A 6,457-nucleotide genomic window follows, 5' to 3' on the forward strand; every position below is an offset into this window, starting at 1 on the left:
ATCACCATTACCACCATCATCACCATCACCACCTCTGCCATTTGTTGAGTACTGACCCTGTAATAGGCACCATGCTGTGTACCTTACACGCACCATCTCACCTAACACCCACGTCTCTTTAAGGTTGGCATTATTGCCTTATGTTACTGACAATGTTTCACTAGCTAAGATATCAGGTGCCTAATCTCTGGCATTAGGCTGCCTGGTCCTCTCAAAGCATCCCTCTGTGTCTTCAGGGGCAAGTTCGGGGTAAGTGGTAGTACTCACCTCACAGAGCTACTATAAGGGTTCCAAGAGATGTCCATGGGAAGCAGCTAGCCTGGAGCTTGGAAAGCAATGAGTACTCAAAAATGGTAGCCAGCCTGTCAGCTAGTTTTAAAAAACTACGGATGCTGAGGCTCACAGAAGTTAAATTCTTTTCTCCCAGTCACATCGTAAGTGGCCAAGCCATCACTCCCCAGCCACACAAGGCTGCCTCCTGCAGGACCAGGGAACGACTACTGGAAAAAGCAACTTAATGAATGTGTAAGTGGGCACCAGAGTGACCACCTAGCTCCTCTGTTCTGAGGGACGCCAAAGAGGCCAGAGATATCTTCCTTGATTTCTATAAAATCTTCTAGAAACAGCAAAAGCCCTGAGTTAGGTTCTTAGGTTTGACAGCATTGACCTTTAAGAAATCCCTCTGCTTCCTCCCCGTGCCTGCTGTCACCATTTTAGAGGAAATGTGTTCCACTTGCATGAAACACTCTCCCCTCCTTTCCGACTCTTACACGCCCTGCAAACTGATCTGGGGAGTTGCTTCCTCCAGGAAGCCTTCCCTGAAGCCCCTCTGTGCATATTTCTATCCACTCCCACGCCCTGCTGACGCTCGTCCTGTAGCTCTGTGGGGCGAGCACTACCACTTACGAGGCACGCCCGTTTCCACGTGGTAAGACCTCTCTGCTCCTTGGACCATCCTTGAACACCCCGATATGGACAGGTCAAAACTTTGGCACTCTGGTCCCCTTCTAATGACCCATAACCTTCCCTGGCCCCCTGGGAGACAGCCATTCTCAGCTGACCCCAGATTGGAAGAGGAATTGGACGCCAGTGGACATGGTCTGGGCTGCAGAGGCAGACAGGGCCAGTCCTGCTGGCCTCCCTGGTCCCAGCTCTGTTCTTCTCACCTGCCTCAGCCAGACACCAGGGCCACCTGCCCCTCCTCGCCTGCTCCCGTCCCACCTCCCCGGGACCCTCCAGCTGAGCCTCGCGACTAATTCTCTCATGTCCGCTCATCTCCATCCTTACCTCGCTCAGACCGCACCGCCTCCCGCCGGCCCCCGTCTTGTGCGTAGCCCAGCGGATCGCTGGCGTCTCAGCATGACAAAACCAGAGCTCTCTGTCCACGGTCCGAACCTGACCGCACCGTGTCCTGGGCAACGCCTCGGACCAGACACGCCTCGGCCTGATGGGAAAGACCCTTGAGTTGGCCCAGGTGGCCTCTGAGCTTCTAGGGTGCTACGTGGCCATGAGCTGCCGATCGGCTTCTCCCTGGGTCCAAGCAGCTGACACCCTGCTTCAGAAGCGTTTGCCACATCTGGCCATCGAGGCGCCAGCCCGCTCACACCCCCTCTGCACCTCCCGCCAGCCCTGTCTCGACGGACGGAGGATCGTGTGGGGGGCTCGGTTTGCAGCAACCGCAGGCTGAGCAGCTCCCCCGGCCACGTGTGACTCATCGCCGCCACGGGGAGCAGCGGGAGGCCTCGGCGGGGCTCCGAGCGCCAAAGCTTGGTTCTCAGCGTCCGCCTCCTCCTGCTAGCGGGCTGTAGCAGCACATGGGGACAGCTGCCCGGCCCGTGAGGGCTTCGTGATGTCTCGGGAGACCTGTTGTCGCCTTACAGAGTACCGTACGCTGGGAGCAAAGACAGACGTGCTTTCTATCCAGTAGGCACCCAGGGTGACGTCTCCTGTGCTCAGGAAGACAGAGGGGACATAACAAGGGGATCCCAAATGGGTCCGCACACTCCGTCCAGCAGCACGATGTTCCATGCAGGAGACCCGCCCCTCCCGCCCCCAGAGTGGGGAATGGAACACCCAGGGGTGTCGAGCACCAATTCCGTGCCGACGACAGCTTCACATTGATCGTGTCATGTCGCTCAACTGCACTGTGGGGCCCACCTCGCAACAAGAGTCCCCTGGCAGAGCGATGACAGGAGGAAGGCCGTGGCCCGGAGCCTCCTTTCGTGGCTCCTGAAGCTCTCCAGGGCCCCAGGCTGGCCGTAGAGCAGAGCCCGCTTGAGGCATCTGCACTAGGGTCCTGGGATGGCGGTGACAAAGTACCACAGCCTGAGTGTGCTGTGTCTCGGTTCTGGAGGCCGGAAGTCCCGGCTCAAGCTGCCGGCAGGGGAGGACCCTGTTCCTGGCTTGCAGACAGCTGCTGTCTCACTAGTCCTCCTGGGGCTGAGAGGGCGGGCTCCCTGGTGTCTCTCCTTGGAAGGACGCAATCCCAGCAGACCAAGGCCTGACCCTTAGGGTCCCATCAACCCTTAGAGACTCTCCCACCAGCCCCGTCCCCTGACAGTCACGGTGGGGCTAAGAGCGTCCACATACGGGTCTGGGGAGGGCGAAGACACAATTCGGTCCATAGCGAGGAGTGACACATGGTCGACCCGAAATACAACAGCAGAGTGAGCAGGGCTGACCCAACCCCGAGGGGCACAGGGAAGCACCGGAGGCCCCGTCTCGGGAAAGTGGGGGCGGGGGGGACAGAGAGCAGGAGCCTGCCTCCCGGGAAGAGAGGGAGACAGAGAGAGAGACAGGGAGCAGGCAGTAGCCAGGGTGCCGGTTTAGGGGGTCATCCTGAGTCCCCGAGACCTAGAGCCCCAGACTCAATCCAGAGCTGCCTGACTCAGGGCTTCATGAGAAGACCTCACACCACGCCCCTCACGGAGCCAAGCGGGGACCAGCCGAGGGACTGATTAACATGCCTCGCTGCTACCCACCCCAGTGTCGGAGAAAGAAATCCTTTTGAAGTGTCTACGGGAAATGAAGTTGGAGAAACATAATTACTCCAGACTGACACTGTGCTCTGACTACAGCAAGTCTGAATAGACCGGGCTAAACCACATGATTAATCCAATTAAACAAAACGACTAAATAGCCCTGACCTGGGATTCAGCAGAAAGGAAGGCCGGCTTCTGCCTGGGGCGAGGTGTTCCAGGTGGGGCGTGCTGCCGCCTCGAGTGGGTCTTTTGAAACGGTAGCTGATGGCAAGGTCACTCGAGGACAAGGTCAAGTCACAGCCTGACTCCTTTGCCCAGAATCTTGGAAGCCCATCCAGCCCAGATGACTTTGAGCTGCTTGTGAGGGCAGAGCCCCTGTGTACCTTACGTTAAGTGCGTGCTTGAGAACAGCCGTGGAGATGCCATCGTCCCATCATGTATCTGGTGTTTGTCCAGCCAGAAACGTGCGAGGTTGATAAAGGGAGAATAAGACGCAACCCCAACGACTTCCCTCCTTCCCCGCTGTTTCTGCGGAGCCTGGACCGCCTTCACCGAGAGCGGACACTCACCTGGCTGTCGAATGAGTGACAGATGGAATCAGCCTGGGGAGAAGGGGAGGGATGTTCCGGACAGAGGGACAAATAGTCAATAAATGGGCCAGCGGCCAGAGAAAGCCTGGTGTGTTCCAGAGAGGGTTGGAGGGCCAGCATGGCTCCGGGAAGGCCAGCGCGGACAGACGTGGCTGGGGGGCGGGGCAGGGGCTCTCGAGCCTCCTCTGGGACCCCCCTGGGGCACTGCCACCACCCAGAGTCTGACCTCCTTCTGGGCCGCAGCAGAGAGGAATCTCACCAGCCCCACCGGCCTCCTCTGCCCTGTCTGGACAACCCCCTGGGACCCTGGCAAGTTGTAGGTGTGCACTTGTCCCCACAAGTCCTCTGCCCTGGGCAGGAAGCTGCCCCATTAGGTTGCCTGTGAGGACAGACTCTGACCCTGAGGATGAAAAGGTTTTACTCCCCCTAATCCAGCGGGTCCCCAGCCATTTTGGCACCAGAGGCTGGTGCTCCTTGAGCATCGAATGCCTGAGGACCTGAGGCGGAGCTGAGGCGGTGATGCCGGTGCTGGGGGCGGCTGCAGATGCAGACGAGGCTTCGCTCCCTCCTGCTGTGTGGCCCGGTTCCTGGCAGGCCGCGGACCGGTACCGGTCCACAGCCTGAGACTGGGGACCCTGTCCTAATCCTTTGCATTTCGGTTCATCTCTGGAAGGACGGAACACACCCTTCAGGCGGTGGCCCCGCTCCCCACTTGATCCACAGATGGTGCATTTTTTTCTTTACAGCTTTCCCATGAGAATAGGGCCTTGTCTAATCACCAAATACACAATACTATTTTAATGATAATTACAGGCTTTCTGGGACCCAGCACAGCTCACACTCTGGTAGAGGTGGGTGCTGTTGAAATGCTCAGTGGCGGGGGGGAGGGAGCAGCAGCCCCCCAGATCCCTCCCACCTGCCTCGGGGTAAATTGCACCGACATCCACCCCAACGAGCCCTATAATCGATGACGATGGTACGATCTGAGCTACGTGAATATTTCTATTTAAAGCACAGAGCAAGCACAGCGGCCACGCAGGCTCCGCCCCGCCTTCTCTGACAGCGGTGGGGGAAGCGGGGTTCACCAACAAGGAGCCAGAGAGATGGGGTAGGAAGCGCCGAATAACTCTGCTTCTAAAGCAGCCTCTTGACCTGAGTCGTGCTGTGTGACCCGGAGCCGCCGCTCGGCCTCCGAGCCCCGGCAGGTCCACTTTCAGAGGAAGCGCTCGTTACCCCCTGGACGGCACGCGCAGGACCCGGCGAACATCCAGCTGCGACAGAGCACGGAAGCACGTTCGGGAGAAAGAAAGAGCAGGGCCTCCTTACAGGGCGGTCGTGAATGTAAAGTCCCAGCCCATTGGCTTCCTGGGGCCTCTGTAAGGAAGTGACACAGACTGGGGGCTTACACGACAGACTCCCCTCCCGGTTCTGGAGGGCAGAAGTCCACAGTCAAGGTGGCACAGGGCCTGCTCCCTCTGCGAGTCCGGGTAGAGCCCTACTTGCCTCTTCCGGCTTCCAGTGGGGACCGGCGACCCTGGGCTTGCAGGCGCCCCTCGCCGGTCCCTGCCTGCCTTCCCGCCGCCTTCTCTCTGTCTCTTCTGCTGTATTCTCATAGGGACCCCAGTCCCTGCGCTGGGGCCACCCCCATCCAGGACAACCTCCAGCAGTAACATCCGCCGAGGCCCGTTTCCAGTAAGGTCCCGTTCGGAGGTTCCGGGTGAGCGCGGATCTCGGGGGGCCCACCACCCCCGCATGACAGCAGCTCTCCGTGGAGCCCTGACAGGGCACCTGGCACTCAATCCGAATGTGCAGTGCCGGCCGTCGTGATGTCTTAAAAGCTGCTGAAATGTCGACTGGTTTTGTGCTTCCTCTTACGCCCACAAAACGCTGACCGCTTCCTGGCTGGCACTCCGCCGCGGTCCACGGGGTCCCTCGTGCGCTGCACTCAGGGTACCATGGCGACTCAGGTCAGGACCGGCGCCTCCCGCCCAGGGACCTGCTCTCCCAGCGGGCTGAGCTGTTCTCCTGGTCCTCACCACCGTGCTGTGGTTGCACGGCCACCCAGGGGAGACCCTGCAGCGCGATGTAAACCGTCCACAGGGACAGGCCAGAGAGGGAGGGCCTTTCCCTAGCCCAGCCTCAGTCCCCCCTCGAACCCGTCTGGCTGAGCCTGCCACGCGGCGCCTTGGCAGGTGAGCGAGGCGATGGTGACGGTGGGCGTTTTCAAGGCTTCACGTGCATTTCAGGCTCGTCCTCGCTACTCCCTCCATGGCCTGACGATGGGGACACATGGCCCGGGCCCCTCACCACCTCTCACGTGGCGAGTCCCCAGACCCCACCGGGTCACGCCTAATTAACTGCTGCTGGCAGAAGCTGGTTGTGTGGTTTGGGGGCGCACGATACGCCGGCCTGTGGTCAGGGTGCGTGCTGGGCGCCGGCAGCCCAGCCATTCCGAGACCCGCCGAATTTCCCCAAACGGGGACAATCGTGACATGCAGACCAGGGCACCTCGGTCTCCCTGGAGCACAGGGAGGGAGGCTGTTTGCCAGAGCTCCCCTCCCAAGGGACTCGGGACGCTCCCTCCATGGCAGCAAGGACTTTACACAGGTGCTCGCCCGGCCACCAGCAACCCGCCGAGGACTGCTTCACTGCTCCTGATTAAAGCGGAGAGTGGCATAAACAGTGGGCTTCTGGGTCCTTCGTCACACGGAGGTGCTTCTGCTTCTTCCTCTCTCATCAGCGAAATCTAAATGGAGTGCAGCGTACAAACCTTTAAAGGGTAAGTCACATTTTAAAACACTGTGAACGCTGGAGAAAACACGGCCCGCCCTGGTCTCAGAGCTGGCGTCCCCTCAAAACCACGTAAGACCCCTCGGCCCTCCGTGC

This window comes from Pteropus medius, unplaced genomic scaffold (genome assembly GCF_902729225.1).
Source record: "Pteropus medius unplaced genomic scaffold, Ma_sr-lr_union100, whole genome shotgun sequence".
Classification (NCBI taxonomy): domain Eukaryota; kingdom Metazoa; phylum Chordata; class Mammalia; order Chiroptera; family Pteropodidae; genus Pteropus; species Pteropus medius.